We start from the raw sequence: 17,454 nt of genomic DNA, 5'->3' as shown, positions 1-17,454 counted from the left end.
TTTCTTGCTTAGTTCTTGCCGGGAGAATCCCAGGGACGGGGGAGCCTGGTGAGCTGCCGTCTATGGGGTCACACAGAGTTGGACATGACTGAAGTGACTTAGCAGCAGCAGCAGCATTTTTCCTTATATGCCTGGTGATGCTTAGTTGACTCTTAATAATGTTTCAGAAAGAAGGACCAGCTTCCTGGTCTGGATATTCCCCTCCCACTCTGTTCCTTGGACTGTTTTCAGTATTAGGTTTTTTCCTTTGAATAGGAATTCTAGGCACAGCACTTGATGGACAGGACATTATTGAGTGGGGCCTATCTATTGGCAAGTGTTGTGTTAAGAGGGAGGGGAGCCAGGCCCTCAGAATTCCAGGTTGTTGTTGTTCAGTCGTTCATTCGTGTCTGACTCTTTGCAACCCCATGGACTGCAGCAGCCCAGGCTTCCCTGTCCTTCACCATCTCCTGGAGCTTGCTCAAACTTATGTCCATTGAGTCGGTCATGCCGTCCAACCATCTCATCCTCTGTCGTCCCCTTCTCCTCCTGCTGTCAATCTTTCCCAGCATCAGGGTCTTTTCCAGTGAGTTGGCTCTTTGCATCAGATGGCCAAAATATTGGAGCTTCAATCTCAGCATCAGTCTCTCCAATGAATACTCAGGATTGATTTCCTTTGGGATTGACTAGTTTGATATCTTTGGAGTCCAAGGAACTCTCAAGAGAGTCTTCTCCAACACCACAGTTCAAAAGCATCAATTCTTTGGTCCTCAGCCTTCTTTATGGTCCAACTCTCACATCCATACATGGCCACTGGAAAAACCATGGCTTTGACTAGATGGACCTGCTTTTCAGTACACTGTCTAGGTTTGTCATAGCTTTTCTTCCAAGGAGCGAGTATCTTTTAATTTCATGGTTCCAGTCATCATCTGAAGTGATTTTGGAGCCCAAGAAAATAAAATCTCTCACTGTTTCCATATCTATTTGCCATGAAGTGATGGGACCTGATTCCATGATCTTAGTATTTTTAATTTTGAATTTTAAGCCAGACTTTTCACTCTTCTTTTTCACCTTCATCAGGAGGCTCTTCAGTTCCTCTTTGCTTTCTGGCATAAAGTTGGTGTCTTCTGCGTATCTGGGGTAATTGATATTTTTCCCAGCAATCTTGATTCCAGCTTCTGCTTCATCCAGCCCAGCATTTCTCTGCATATAAATTATGATGTACTCTGTTGCTGCTGCTGCTAAGTTGCGTCAGTCGTGTCCGACTCTGTGCGACCCATAGACGGCAGCCCACCAGGCTCCTCTGTCCCTCAGATTCTCCAGGCAAGAACACTGGAGCGGGTTGCCATTTCCTTCTCCAATGCATGAAAGGGAAAAGTGAAAGTGAAGTCACTCAGTTATGTCCGACTCTTCGCGACCCCATGGACTGCAGCCCACCAGGCTCCTCCACCCATGGGATTTTCCAGGCAAGAGTCCTGGAGTGGGGTGCCATTGCCTTCTCTGATGATGACAGTATACAGGTTAGAAGCACTTTATTATCTGTGCCAGCATCCTCTAGACAGGTATTCACTTTCTTTAGAGAAAGGCCAGCTGTCATTTTGCCAGGGAGTAAATGCCAGTTGTTTAGGTGCTGCTTGGAGATGAGTGTTGGGAAATGGAGCTGTCCCTTAAACAGTCAGTCAGGTAATATATAATTCTCCTATTTTTAGCCCCACTATTTATTCCCACCCTTTGCTGAACTATTTACTTTGCAATAATGCTTCTCTGGGATTCTGTCAGATATATTGGTTCTTGCCCTTTTCTTTCCCTCTTATAGGATAGAATGAGTCTGTGGCTTTCTCTGCTTGTTTTATCAAGCAATTTCATATCTATTTTCATCTTTCATAAGCTTGTTGACTTTTCTCTCTGTACCACTCATCTCCACTTCTGGTGTGTGTATTATTTTTAATTTTATTATAATTTAGCGGTTCCTCTTGATTTACAGTTATTACAAAACACTGGCTGTATTCCCTGTGTTGCACAGTACATCCTCGAGCCCATCTTACGCCTAGTAGTATGCACTCCCATTTCCTGGCCCCGGGAGTGCCCATCTCTGCCGTTATTTTCTTTGCTCTTATTATTCTTTTTCTGTATGAACTGTTTTTATGTCCATGGGATATCTGGAGTAACTGGAGGGAAAGTTTATATTTGGTCCATCACCTTTTGTTAGAGACCTTTCCTGTCTTTCTATGTTGTTGTTTATTCATAAAAGCTGTGATCATGATACTGTGTTGATGTACGTTGGTATTTCTTCACTTGATGTGTAGAGATGTTTGTATCTTTCTGCCGGCTGGTCCTGACATTTGGGTGCTTTTTGAGTTCTTGTTTGCTGCTTCGTTTCTCTGTTCCCTCTCCTCTTGCCATCTGCCCCAGCCTGGACATGTCATTACAATTCTTTTGCCACTTCCACTTTGTCTCTGGAAAGCTGAATGAGACCATTTAGAATTGTGTGTAAAACAGCATCTTTTCTCTAGAGAATGGTGTGTCACCTGTAAGCCCGTGAGTCCTGTCCAATTGTGATTATTCATTATATACTTTCTGTTTCTCAGCTGTGTCAAGGCAGATGAGGTGTTACTCTTTTTCATTTACTTCTCCGCCTTAACTGTGATATCTGCTTTGGTTCCTTAGTTACTGATATTTTTCTCTGTTACCTTTCTTTCTATTCTTCCTAATTATTTTTGGTACTTTAAATGTTGAGCTTAGATTGCCTAGGTGTGGTTCACTAATGCCATAATTTTCATCTCCTTCTTTTATTTTATACTCAGAAAAACCTCCCAGCGTTGTTTAAACCCTGTATACTTTATTCTGGTTTTTATTTTCCAGTCTCCATTCTCAAAGCTTTAGAGAAATTGATTGATTATAGTTCATGGTGAGCAAAAAAAGGGCTTCCCTGGTGGTGCAGAGGTTAAAGTGTCTGCCTGCAATGTTGGAGACCTGGGTTCGATCCCTGGGTTGGGAAGATCCCCTGGAGAAGGAAATGGCAACCCACTCCAGTATTCTTGCCTGGAGAATCCCATGGACGGAGGAGCTTGGTGGACTACAGTCCACGGGTCGCAAAGAGTCAGACACGACTGAGCGACTTCACTTTCACTTTATGGTGAGCAAATACATTTAGATGTCTCTGTTTCCCCATCTTCCGTGGTATTGCTGCAGTTCTCTGAACGTTTGTTCAGTCCTTCTCTCATGAGACTTTGTCATTCCTTCTTTTCCAGCTAGGGTTTTGAGTGCTGAGATGTCTTTTTTATGATTGGAGTTATAATGCTCTTGCAATCAGAAGTTTATTTAATCCAGATTTTTTGAATGCTGACTACTTTGAAATTGAAATCCTGTCAGAAGGGTTGTATTTGGAAGGCTTAAATGCCTAGATTTGGCCTGATTATGTAAGATCCTGTGGAACCTACACAGTAAATGCTTATTTGAAATTTAAAGTAGCTTAGAAAAGAAATCGGCTCTTGTGTAGTTTCTTTATTTGCCTGCTCTAGGGGATATCAAAGTTGTAAATATTCCCTAATGCGGTTGATATTTATTCACTGATTATTTTGTGAACTTTCTCTATATTCTGTGAAACCCTTGGTTTTAGAATCCAGATGTTTGATTAGATCATGGTTATATGTCTCCTGGTCTACCTTTTTCGGGTATTCTAAACATTTTCCTTTTTAGATACTTGTTATAATCACTATCCTTCCTATCTGGCTCATTATGATATATTTTATTGCTTCTATTATGTGTATAGTTTTGGTGGTACTTCTCACTGTTCCTAAAGTTTTAAAATAGAATCTTTAGCATTGTATGGATAGTACCTTGTTTTTCAGTTTGGGGAATTGTAGGTTTATTATCTTTGTTTTGTCAAGAATTTCTGATTAGGGTGTAAGAATTTAAAAATAATGCTCTGTCAGTACTGAGGAAGAATTCCTGTGTGCAGACAGACTCATTTGAGCGTTTGATTTCTTAACATGATTAGTGTTTTGACTAGCAGAATCTTACTTGGTTTCCTTTGGTGGCTTCTACTTAATTTATAGTAGTAGTAATTAGCCTCTTCAAGTTTGTAAGTCCAATTAATCAGTGATACATTTTTGTGGCTATGACATAAATTGATTTTAATTAAATTCAGAAAATTATGGGGTTTTTTGGTATTCTCTAAGAATTTTTTTCATTGTCATCATATTGATCAGTTTTCTTTTATGAAGTCTTTCAGTAAGAGTTATTTACATATGTTGTCTTTTTCAATAGTCATTTTTAATTGAAGTATTAAAAATTATGTTAATTCTCATAGATCCTTTTTGAATTGGCATGTGGAAGTGTAATTATGTATCTTGGTTACCTTACATGATAAATTAAAGATGATGAGTACTTTGGTTGTGGTAATTTATACCTTGAATTCAAAACCCAGAAACATCTAGGCCAGAGTTAGGCACTCAGACACTCATTTTTCTTTCATGCCCAAGGTAGAAAACCATTCTTAGCTGTATCAAATTATGAAGAAATTGTTTTGGGGACTGAATAATAAAATCAGTAATAAAATTCCTTGAGGTTATTCTGAATTAACTTTAGTCTTGCATTTCAAACTTTGATCATTAGTGAAGAACGCCCACCTTTAAGCATGGATATGAATTCACTTGTAGGAAACTGGTGCAAGTCCTTTGGTTTATTATAGCCAGTTACCATAATTAATGAGAAACACATTCACTTTTTTCTAGTATCATGATTTAAAACAAGGTTCATATTTTCCTTAGAAAAGAACCTTTTAGAAAACAGCAAATTCACATAGAATGAGGTAGTTTTAGCTATATTTTTAAAATATCTCAGTTTAAAAATAAAGACTTAAAATCCAAGGGAGACATTTAATATATTGGGCTAAATTATTAATAGATGGCTAGTGACATATTTCCAGATACTGTCCTTAAGAGGCCTCAGTTTATTACTCTATCAGAAACCCTCTTTGAGACCCTGTGTCACAGCCTTCTGCAACCTAGCATTACAGACACCAACTGATTTAGTAAACAGATGCACTGGGAAAATAAAAAACCTGCCAGAAGTATTGTCTTTCCTGCTAAGTAACTTTGTGACCTTGGCAAAGCAGTTAGACTCTGTGGGTCTTAGGAAAATGGAGAGTTGGAATAGATAGCCTCTTAGGTTCTTTTGAGAATTCCTTGATGATGCTAGGGGGCATCATGAAATATAGTCATTACAATAGCTCTGAAATAGATGGTTTTATTCCCATTTTACAGATAGAATTATTGATGTTGTACCGACTCTGTGTTCAGTTAAGTAACATGATGAGTCACGTAGCTGCCAAGAGGCCAAGCAAAAAGTTGAACTTAGCCTATCTCATTCTATAGCTGAGTTTTTTTCAGAATACAGTGCTGCCTTTCCAAGCCATGTTGTTGGAGTAGACCACTAGATTTTATTCTTAAAAATTTGTTGCATTTCTTAATGTGTACTTTATAGTAAATGTGCTTCTGCATGATATCATGTGTTATTCTGGGAAACCAGAAGTCAGGGATCAGGCCTGTCTGACTTGTGCCTGGAGTAGCAATGTGTGACCAGCTTCTAGATAACCGTATTAAAACTTACATGTCTAAGTGATGATTGATGTGTTCAGAGTTATTTTGAATTGATTTCAGTAATGTCACTGTTTTTCGAAAACACTTTTGAAACTATCCTTTAGACATTTCTTTAGTGACTTCAACCTCATTCTTTTTTTTTTTGTTTCAACCTCATTCTTTTACGTATATCCTTTGATGGCAAATGACATCTGTTGAGAATGAATTTGATATTTGGAAAAAAGGGGAAGTCATTCTAAACTGAGTCTCATACACAAAATTAGGGAACAAAATGAGAAATGCCATTTTTAGTTAAAAATAGTCAGTAACCAAAAGGATGAAGCCTGTTACTCTTGTGTCATTTATACGGTAGCTGAGAAAGTGATTAGAAGAGCGGAGTTCTAGAATTGTTTTGTGTGATGGCAAGTTGCAATAGTCTAAAAATGACTACTCTTATGGAGATAACCTTTATTTGGATGTGAATTCTGCTAAATTAGTTGAAGTTACATCTTGAAATAGTTATACTTGTTCTCTGTGACTTAAGCTATTGCTGTGCTGATTTGGCATGTGCTTCAGAGTTGGTGAATGAATTATACATGGCAGGCAGGTGGTAGTCTTTCCATTTTAAAGGAGATCAGAATCTATATAACATTTGTTTGCATAATAATATAATTCTCAGTTATATTCATATTTATTATATAATTTGTGGTTATCTCTATCTAGGTTTAATTCCAGTCAGCTATCTTGTCCCATTTCGTAGTTTGAACTAAAAGTGCTTCTGCTGCTAAGCCTGAGTATACTCTTTAATGTAGGTCTACACATAAAATAACTTTTCTGCAAAAATTATACTGGGAAACATGAACATATATTACTGAATGGCTTTTGGATATCAGTGCTGTACTCTATTGGTACAGATACTAAGCAATACTATACCTATATATCTTGTTGCAGAAGAACTTGTGACAGGAAGATTTCATTTTATCTTTTCAAGCATTATTTTTTTTAATTTAAAATCCCAAAGGATAGAGTTTAATGAAGCTTCCTCATTTGTGATTATTAAGGGGTACTAAAAAATGCCTCTAGTCCCTTTTTCATAATACTTTTCCTTTTGAGGTTTCAGAATAATTGAATGTTACTAGACCTTTAATTCAACAGATATTTGAGTGTAAGTCATTCCCTGGTGGCTCAGGCAATAAAGAATCTGCTTGTAATGTAGGAGACCCGTGTTCGCTCCCTGGGTGGGGAAGATCCCCTGGAGAAGGGAATGGCAATCCACTCTAGTATGCTTGCTTGCAGAATCCCATGGACAGAGGAGCCTGGCAGGCTACAGTCCATGAGGTCGCAAAGAGTTGGATACAGCTGAGTGACTAATGCTTTGACGTTCATTATGCACGGGACTGAAAATATAATGGGAACTAGATAGACATGTGTGGAGAAGGCGATGGCACCCCACTCCAGTACTCTTGCCTGGAAAATCCCGTGGACGGAGGAGCCTGGTGGGCTGCAGTCCATGGGGTCGCACAGAGTCGGGCACGACTGAGCGACTTCACTTTCACTTTTCCCTTTCATGCATTGGAGAAGGAAATGGCAACCCGCTCCAGTGTTCTTGCCTGGAGAATCCCAGGGACGGGGGAGCCATGTGGGCTGCTGTCTCTGGGGTCGCACAGAGTCGGACACGACTGAAGCGACTTAGCAGCAGCAGCAGAATGACATGTGACCTCTTTGTGTGTGTGGGAAGGATGAGGAACAGACTGTAAACTACTAATTGTGCAGTTCACTGTGTAGTCACCACTGTGGACAGTGCTAAGAGGAGGAAATAAGAGGGTGATAGAAGATTTTGCTGACCTAGCTGGGGAGGGGAGCCAAGGAAGGTGACTTAAGCTGAGAGGGAAAAGAAGAATATTTCTGGCAGAACATCTTGTTTAAATATCCTGGAACAGCAAGGAACTTGGCTTTTGCTAGGACTGAGAGTCCCCTGTGTGTAAAAGAACAAAGCAGTGAGAGTGGCAGTGATGTGGCTCAGTAGGCAAGGGCCAGGTCATGCAAGACTTGGGAGATCTTGTCAAGGACTTTGCTTTTTGTCTCAAGGTCCATTAGAATAGTTTAAACAAAGGGATCGTGAAATGATCGAGTTTAGCATAACCACTCTGGGTGCTGTGTAAGATGGTTTGAAGCGACCAGGGTAGATGCTGGGAGACTCGTTAGGTTGTGTTGAAGTTAAGGTCCCTATGGCTTATCCAAGGGAGAATCCTGTAGGCCAGTGGGTCTCAAGGTGTGTCACCCGAGAGCTTATCAGAAGTGCAGGTTCTCGGCTTCTTTTTGAGACCTGTTGAATCAGAAGCTTTGGGAGTGGAGCTTAGAAATGTGATTTTGAACAAGTGTTGCCGGTGATTCTGATGCTTCCTGAAGTTTTTGAACCTCTGCCGCAGGTCCCTAGATACATGATTTTGGTATAGGATAAAGCTCTAAGTTGGTGATGAGAATACGGAGTAGCTGCATGAAGAGGGTATTTGAAAACGAGAAGAGGTTCTAGTAGAATGAAACACTGAGGTCCTTTAGTTGACAAGACCTGTAACAGAGTGAAGAGAGCTAGTGAAAGAATTAGAAGAGAATTGTTTAGAGGGACTAGACAACCAGGAGCGTCTTTGGGAAGGGCATGGCAAAGGAGGCAGTAAACTTGGCAGTGAAGGGTCTTCGTGTGAATAACTGTAGTGGGTTATAGTAGGCACCAGAGTTCAGTGGGTGCAGAAGGAAATGGAGGAAGGAGTGAAGAAAATATAATTTATTTATTCTTTATTCTTTATTACTTATTTGGTGAGAAATTTAAAATTCCAAAATATGGGAAAAGTAGATAACCTTGATGGGCAACCAACCAGTATACGGTTCTATCGAGAACTATATGATATTAATAAAATCTCAGTGTTTGGACATATTGATTTTGAAATTCATAATTTACATAGAGGACTGAGCTCAAGTTTATCATTGTCTTTACCATTTTGCAAGGAATGCCATAGTGCAATAGTAAACTTATGGGAGGGAAGTTGTGGGGTGGATGTTTAACCTACCAAGAAGGTTTTTTTTAACATGATTGAAACCAATTTAGTGTGTATTTATATGGAAGTAATTTTTAAGTTGCAAATACTCTTATTCATTACAAATGTATTAATTCATCTTCTATTACTATTAGGTATCTAAAGAAATTAAAATTAAAAAATTAAATAAATGAAGTACAGTTGATTTACTATTGTGTTAGTTCCAGGTATAAAGGAAAATTCTTTAAATGTGTTTAATTTCTTTGATTACCCTGGCTTGTTAGAATTATTCTAACATGTTAATGTTATCCTATTCTTAAGGAAGAGCACAGTTAATGTGAAGCCGAATTAAGAGAATTTCAAGGTCAACCCCAACTGCAAAGTAACGTCTTTCAAGCTTTGTGCGTGTGCCTGTGTGCATATGCGTGAGGCAGGGGATGGGGATGAAGACAGACTTCAGCCATTTGGAGGTGCATTTTCTTGGTGACATATTTTTGTCTAATGTTTTTTAAAGCAAAAACATATCAACATATGCTGTCTGTAAAATTCAACAGCTACAGAAGCTCATCCAGTTAGTTTCTGTTGCCACTAGACCCCATTTTATGTCCCGAAGAATCTGCTTATTATCAGTTTGGTATTATTCTTCCAGGTATTCTTCCCCTTGTCCCTCTTTCCCCTAATCCCCCACCCCCACCCCGTATATGTACATGTATGTATAATTAAAAAAAAAAAACAAGACAGAACTGGGATTATAATTCTGTTTTGCAGTTTTTTCCACCAGTCAAAACATATTACATATAAAAGGCTGAATCTTAATAGTTCTTCCCATTGAATTTATATTTTGTTCTCTGAACATCAAACTGAGTCTTGAGAGTGGGGTTCTGGTCTCTTTTGCTCCATGATCTTGGGCAAGTCACTTAATCCCTCTATGATTAGTTTCCCCATCTGTAAAATTTAGAGATGATCAGTGATTGATTTGAAGATTTCTAATATCTCTAAGGGCTTCCCAGATGGTTCAGTGGTAAAGAATCCTCCTGTCGGGCAGGAGTCAAAGGTTCAATCCCTGGGTCGGGAAGATCCCCTGGATAAGAAAATGTCAACGCACTCCAGTATTCCGCCTGGGATCCCATGGACAGAGGAGTGTGGCGGGCTATAGTCCACGGGGTCACAAGGAGGAGGACGCGACTGACGGACTGACCAACGGCAGAGGAAAGGAGATGTGCTCTGAGGCAGGAGCTGTGCTTTCTGCTCCTCGGCTTTCCACTTTGCAATTACTGGCTAGGTAAAATTTTCGCAAAACGGTTGAGAAGGCAGAGCAGTCTCTGAGTGAGGTGGTTTGCTTTGGAATTAGCATTGCTCTGTTCTTATTGTGAATATTACATTTATTTCCTGCTTTCAGTGTCTTCAGTTGCTTATTTTATTTCCTTTTCATTTTTCTCTGGTTTTAATTATTTTAACCTTTTTTTAATCCATAGTGTTCATTGTCCTTTAAACTTGTAGGGACTCTTTGTATTCCTAATCTTAAGCTTGTGTTTTTCTAATATTTTCTCATCACTTTTATATCTTTTGAATTTCTCTGGCCTTTATATTTGAATTTTTGTGCTTAAACTCTTTTTAAACAATTAGCTATTTTTTTCCAATAGCATTTTATTAAGGCAGAGACACAAGAATAAAGAAGAATAATTGAGAAGACAAATGACTCCAACTGTGGCTTGCCCAGGGCGAGCTTTAGTTTGTTTTTATTGACACATGTATTCTTTTTTCTATAAACCTGGCTGCTGGGTTGCATGGTTCTTTTATGATTGGCTTCGAATATATTACTACTACTACTACTACTAAGTCACGTCAGTCATGTCCGACTCTGTGCGACCCCATAGATGGCCAAAAAGTTAGTTCAGTTCTTCCATGATCTTATGGGAAGACAGAACAAACGTTTTGGTCAGCCTAATGCTTCACACTCTGAGTAAGAGATTCAGGGTGACTTGTCCTCTCCACTTACCCAGTAGTAGCTCTCAGGGCTTCCCGTAACAGACTTTCTTATTCCTTTAAGTTTTCAAATTTTCCTAGCTTTAACCTGAGTATGCACTATGGGCAAATTTCCCACCTCTAAATAAAATAAGTCTATTTACAGTGATAAAGCCTTGGAACTATACATAAAAGGACTGCTGTCCTCTTTCTTATCATCCCTTTAATTATTTTGGAGGTGTTTGATTTTAAAAGTTTCACAATCCTCATTTTAAAAACAATAAATAATCTTTAGCAGTAATAGCCTCCCTAGATCTGCTTTCAATAAAAAGTGAAAACAAAAAACAGTGGTGGGTCTTGCCTAATGGTTTACTGCTAATCTTATTATTAAAAACTTTTTTCTATTTTATATTTCTTTAGTAGCTTCCTTTTTTAGTGTACATAGAGGAAATTCTTTGAAAACTATTTTATGATATAATACCCTATTGTCATGAAAAATGAATGTTAAAGAGACAAGCATTTGTGACTGATATATCCATAATTTTTTATGTCTTCATAGAGACTTCAGTTATTACTTGGATGTTTAACAGACAGGCCCAAAAAAGCAAAGGTAGATGAGGTCATTCTTCAGCCTCTGGGCCGCGGCCTCTGACTGGTCATAGCTCTGAGGTGGGTGAAGCAGGTGAAACCTCGTTTTCCAGCTGACTGTCCCTATATAAGGTCCTTTCTCCATAAGAGACTTGAGTGGATTCAGTCCTGTAGCTGTGCTGGCCTCACTGGAGCTACATTGCTGCTACTCGGGTTAAAGGTCAGCATTATTGTCCTTTAATATTATGTCTCTCATTGTGCCATCTCATTCTGCATTTCTGAATGTTCCTCATTCTAGCAACTAAATTAGCTCAGATTATTACTATTTTGGCCAAGTCTTTAGACAGAAGTCTTCCCAGGTGGCGCTTCGTGGTAAAGAACTGCGTACCAGTGCAGGAGATGTAAGAGGCGTGGGTTCGATCCCTGGGTCTCTAGAAGATCCCTGGACGATCCCCTGGAGGAGGGTGTGGCAGCCCGCTCCAGTGTTCTTACCTGGAGAATCCTGTGGACAGAGGAGCTTAGCCGGCTACAGTCCATACAGTCACAGAGTCAGACACAACTGAAGCAACTTAGCTTGCACGTCCCAGATACAAAGCATTGAAAAAACACTTTTCTGTGTATAAAATATACAAAGGAATTATTCTGCCACATATGTAAAATCTTAATATTTACATTAGTTTAAATGTCATAAAAATGCAAAACCTGCACTCTTTTATTTCAAAATTATGAATACCTAAGAATCCTAATCTCGGTCAGTTTCAGTTCAGTTCAGTCGCTCAGTCGTGTCCAACTCTTTGCGACCCCATGAATCGCAGCACGCCAGGCCTCCCTGTCCATCACCAACTCCCGGAGTTCACCCAAACCCACGTCCATCGAGTCAGTGATGCCATCCAGCCATCTCATCCTCTGTCGTCCCCTTCTCCTCCTGCCCTCAATCCCTCCCAGCATCAGCGTCTTTTCCAGTGAGTCAACTCTTCGCATGAGGTGACCAAAGTACTGGAGCTTCAGCCTTAGCATCATTTCTTCCAAAGAACACCCAGGGCTGATCTCCTTCAGAATAGACTGGATGGACCTCCTTGCAGTCCAAGGGACTCTCAAGTCTTCTCCAACACCACAGTTCAAAAGCATCAATTCTTCGGCGCTCAGCCTTCTTCACAGTCCAACTCTCACATCCATACATGACCACAGGCAAAACCATAGCCTTGACTAGACGGACCTCAGTCGGCAAAGTAATATCTATGCTTTTGAATATGCTATCTAGGTTGGTCATAACTTTTCTTCCAAGGAGTAAGTGTCTTTTAATTTCATGGCTGCAGTCACCATCTGCAGTGATTTTGGAGCCAAAAGAAATAAGGTCTGACACTGTTTCCACTGTTTCCCCATCTATTTGCCATGAAGTGATGGGACCGGATGCCATGATCTTCGTTTTCTGAACGTTGAGCTTTAAGCCAACTTTTTCACTCTCTTTCACTTTCATCAAGAGGCTTTTTAGTTCTTTGCTTTCTGCCATAAGGGTGGTGTCATCTGTATATCTGAGGTTCTTGATATTTCTCCCAGCAATCTTGATTCCAGCTTGTGCTTCTTCTAGCCCAGCGTTTCTCATGATGTACTCTGCATAGATGTTAAATAAGCAGGGTGAGAATATACAGCCTTGATGTAGTCCTTTTCCTATTTGGAACCAGTCTTGTTCCATGTCCAGTTCTAACTGTTGCTTCCTGACCTGCATATAGGTTTCTCAAGAGGCAGGTCAGGTGGTCTAGTATTCCCATCTCTTTCAGAATTTTCCACAGTTTATTGTGATCCACACAAAGGCTTTGGCATAGTCAATAAAGCAGAAATAGATGTTTTTCTGGAACTCTCTTGCTTTTTCCATGATCCAGCAGATGTTGGCAATTTGATCTCTGGTTCATCTATAGTTGATAGTTTTTGGGGGAGACTTTTTGGTGTTGTCTTCGAAAATAACAGTCACTTACAGAATTCAGATTCTGGAAAAAGTGAAAGGCTTTCATAATTTCAAGAGCACAATGGCAGCTACAGAGCAAGTCCATATGTTACTTTGCTATAATTACATTTTAATAATTATTTCTCTTTGGAGGAAAGAACTATGGCTAACCTCCAAGAGACTGATGAATGTTAAGTATTCATATTTTCTCAGGAGAAGTATCATTGTATCATTTCTATTCTGGATCCTACTGTAAAGTTTAAGTGAATATTTGCGTCAGATGGGGCGATTGCCCGGGTTTTTTGGTCGCTCCCGTATATGGACTTGCTGCCACAGACGCGCTAATTTTGCCATCTCCTACACACAGTTTGCTCCTTCCGCCTCCATTCTTCTGCCCATTGCTGTTCCCTCTGCCTGCATCCTTTCATTCACTTTCTTTTCTCTTTTTAAAACTGGTTATCTAAAATTATTTCCTCTAAAGCTCTTTATTCTGTGTAATTATTACTTATTTTCCTGGTTTCCCCTTAACACTTAACTTGGGTAAATATGTGCTCCGTCATTCAGTCGTGTCCAACTCTTTACAACCCCGTCTACTGTAGCCCACCAGGCTCCTCTGTCCATAGAGTTTCCAGGCAAGAATGCTGGAGTGAGTTGCCATTTCCTATTCCAATAGATAGGTATCGATTTAACTATTTTGAGCTAGCTTCCCTGGTAGCTCAGACAATAAAGAATCTGCCTGCAATGCAAAAGACCCAGGTTCAATCCCTGGGTTGGGAAGATCCCCTGAAGAAGGGAATGGCAACCCACTCCAGTATTCTGGCCTGGAGAATTCCATGAACAGGGAAGCCTGGCAGGCTACAGTCCATGGAGTCGCAGAGAAGTCAGACACAACTGAGCGACTAACACTGACACTGATTCTGATTCTGATTCCCCTCCTCCTCCCTCCTTCAGTCTTTCCCAGCATCAGGGTCTTTTCCAATGAGTCGGTTCTTCGCATCAGGTGGCCGAAGTATTGGAGTTTCAGCTTCAGCATCAGTCCTTACAATGAGTATTCAGGACTGATCACCTTTAGAATGAACTGGTTGGATGTCCTTGTTGTCCAAAGGACTCTCAAGAGTCTTCTCCAACACCACAGTTCAAAAGCATCAATTCTTCAGCGCTAAGTTTTCCCTATAGTTCAGCTCACATCCATACATGACTACTGGAAAAACCATAGCTTTGACTAGATGGACCTTTGTTGGTAAAGTAATGTCTCTGCTTTTAAATGTGCTGTCTAGGTTTGTCATAGCTTTTCTTACAAAGAGTAAGCATCTTTTAATTTCATGGCTGCAGTCACTATCTGCAGTGATTTTGGAGCCCCCCAGAATAAAGTCTGACACTGTTTCCATTGTTTCCCCATCTGTTTGCCATGAAGTGATGGGACCTGATGCCATGATCTTAGTTTTCTGAATGTTGAATTTTCAGCCAACTTTTTCATTCTCCTCTTTCACTTTCATCAAGAGCCTCTTTAGTTCTTCTTTGCTTTCTGCCATAAGGGTGGTGTCATCTGCATATCTGAGGTTATTGGTATTTGTCCCAGCAATCTTGATTCTAGCTTGTGCTTCCTCCAGCCCAGCATTTCTCATGATGTACTCTGCAGAGAAGTTAAATAAGCAGGGTGACAATATACAGCCTTGACATACTCCTTTTCCTATTTGGAACCAGTCTGTTGTTCCATGTCCAGTTCTAAGTGTTGCTTCCTGACCTGCATATAGGTTTCTCAAGAGGCAGGTCAGGTGGTCTGCTATTCCCATCTCCTGAAGAATTTTCCATAGTTTATTGTGATCCACACAGTGAAAGGCTTTGGCATAGTCAATAAAGCAGAAGTAGATGTTTTTCTGAAAATCTCTTGCTTTTCCTATAATCCAGCAGATATTGGCAATTTGATCTCTGGTTCCTCTGCCTTTTCTAAATCCAGCTTGAACATCTGAAAGTTCACGGTTCACATACTGTTACAGCCTGGTTTGGAGAATTTTGAGCATTACTTTGCTAGCGTGTGAGATGAGTGCAATTGTGTGGTAGTTTGAACATTCTTTGGAATTGCCTTACTTTAAAATTGAATAAATTCCCTATTATAGTCCTGGTTTTAGCCCTGCCGAATTTTAACTTTGTGATCTTTAAAAATGTAGCTTTAATGTCATTCGGCCTTTCTTTCTGTAATCTTTCCTTTCGTCCTTTCTACCCCTTAAATCTTCAACAGCACTTGAAATTCAGGTATGAGCTACATGAATAAAATATACCCACTTAAAGAATGTAGTTTGCCTTTTGACAGATGGAACAACCGCCACAGTCAAGACGTAGACATTTTCCTCGGTCTCTCGAGCCCCTGGTGCCCTCCGCCACTTCCGGTCCCCCATTGCCCACGCTCTTCCCCAGCAAGAACTGACCTGGGCTCTCTCCGCCATCGACTGTCTGTGTGTGTTTTAGAATTTCACATGTGTAGAACTGTAGGCTGTCCTCTGGTCTGGCTCCTTTTGCTCAGTGTGTGTTTGAAATTGTGTCTTTTTATTGTTAGATACAGTTTAGTTGTGTAGAATGGAATATACCATAATTGGTTAACCATTCACCTGTTGATAGACAATTTGACTTGTTTTTAGATTTTTGCTGTAAAAAACTAAGCTACTATAAAAAGTCCATGTGCAGGTCTTTGAGTGGATATATTTCCATTTTTCCTGTGTAATTGTCTAAGAGTGGCTGTACCATTTTGCATTCCCACCAACAGTATATGAGAGTTCTGTTTTCCTCTCATCCTCATCAAAACTTACATCGTCAGTTGAGATGTTTTAGCCGTTCTAGTGATTGTGCAGTAATGTCTCATGATTTTCTGTTTGTATTTCACTGGTGACCAATAGTATCAAACACGTTTTCATGGGTTTATTGGTTATTTGTATCTTTTTCTGGTAAATTTAAAAAATCTTTGTCTATTTAAAAATTGGTGTTTTCTTATTAAGTTTTTTTCTTAAATATAGTCAAGATCTTAGTTATCTGTCATACATATATACATATATATATATATATATATATATATATATAGTACCTGTCTTCTCCCAGTCTGTGGCTTGCCTTTTTATTTTCTTAACTGTTTTTGAAGAGGAGAAGCTTTTAAGTTTTATGAAGTTCAGCATACTAGTTTTTTCTTTCATGATTTATACTTTTGGTCCCTTAAGAAATTTTTGCCTACTGCAGAGTTGTGATGATTTTGTCTCCTGTTTTATTCTAGAAGTTTTACAGTGTTTCTATAAAGGTCTATTTAGGTCTGTAATTCATTTTGAGGTAATTTTTGTGTTTAGTATAAGAGCCAAGTTTTTTTCCTTTTACTTAAAAGCTAGTTTTAATTGAAAGTATTGTTGTTGTTTTTTTTTCCATTAGATTTCCTTGGCACCGTTGTTGAGAAATAATTGACCATGTGTGTGTGATCCATTTCTGGACTTCTGCTTCTGTTCTGTTGATACATATACATGGTATTCCAATGCCATACTCTTTATTTTTATAATTTTTTAGAGATAGTGTAAATTTCCCAACCAAACATTATTTTGAAAATAGAAGAGAGAACCTTTCCTGCTTTACTCCCTTGCCCTCACTGCTGTATTTGCATCATTGGTTTTTGGTTTTCATTTGTCTTTGTTAGTTTCTGCTTTCAAAGATGTTGCCATCAGCAGGAGCTTTGTGTTTGGTATCTGCCAGGGCACATACTGTTTATATTATGGAAGATGTTAACTACTTTCACCTGGCTGGAAGAAATTAGCCTTTGGGGTTTTTCCTTTGTGTCAGTATCATTGACAATAAGCAATCCTACATTTCTTTGGTACATAAATATTATTTTTGAGAAGGTCAGCGAATTGGAGCTGCAATAGCAGAAGTGTGTACCAGAAGCCAAGTATTTAAATATCATATGTGAAACTTGACAGGAAATGAAATTGTAACACTTTTTAATTACTTCACATATTTCTTTTCCTTCTTCTGTGTCTTTACCAGAAACATCCCAGCCTTGCCTAAAGCAGTCTGCTGCATAAATGTTTGATGAACTCTGATTGCAGTTGCCAAAACTATAGAGTGTGCTTAATGGGAACATGTTGAAGAAAAATATTAGATACAGATTGCATTTAATCTAGTTTCTGGCTACATGTAAAAGGTCCTGGGTTCTTGGTTTTGGGACAGTGCCCAGATGCTTTTATTTTTCTTGTTCAACCTCCTTGCCTTGTGTAAGAGTAAACGTATTAGGGGAAAGGTAAATGTAACGTGTATTCCAGTACGTGCAAACTTCTGTTGGTCACATCAGCAATACACATGTTGCGTGTGTATATCTGGTTCTTCCAATTAATACTGT

Source organism: Budorcas taxicolor, chromosome 5 (assembly GCF_023091745.1).
Source record: "Budorcas taxicolor isolate Tak-1 chromosome 5, Takin1.1, whole genome shotgun sequence".
In the NCBI taxonomy this organism is placed as follows: Eukaryota; Metazoa; Chordata; class Mammalia; order Artiodactyla; family Bovidae; genus Budorcas; species Budorcas taxicolor.
The sequence above is the reverse complement of the archived record's forward strand: the minus strand, read 5'-3'. Positions refer to the sequence as shown.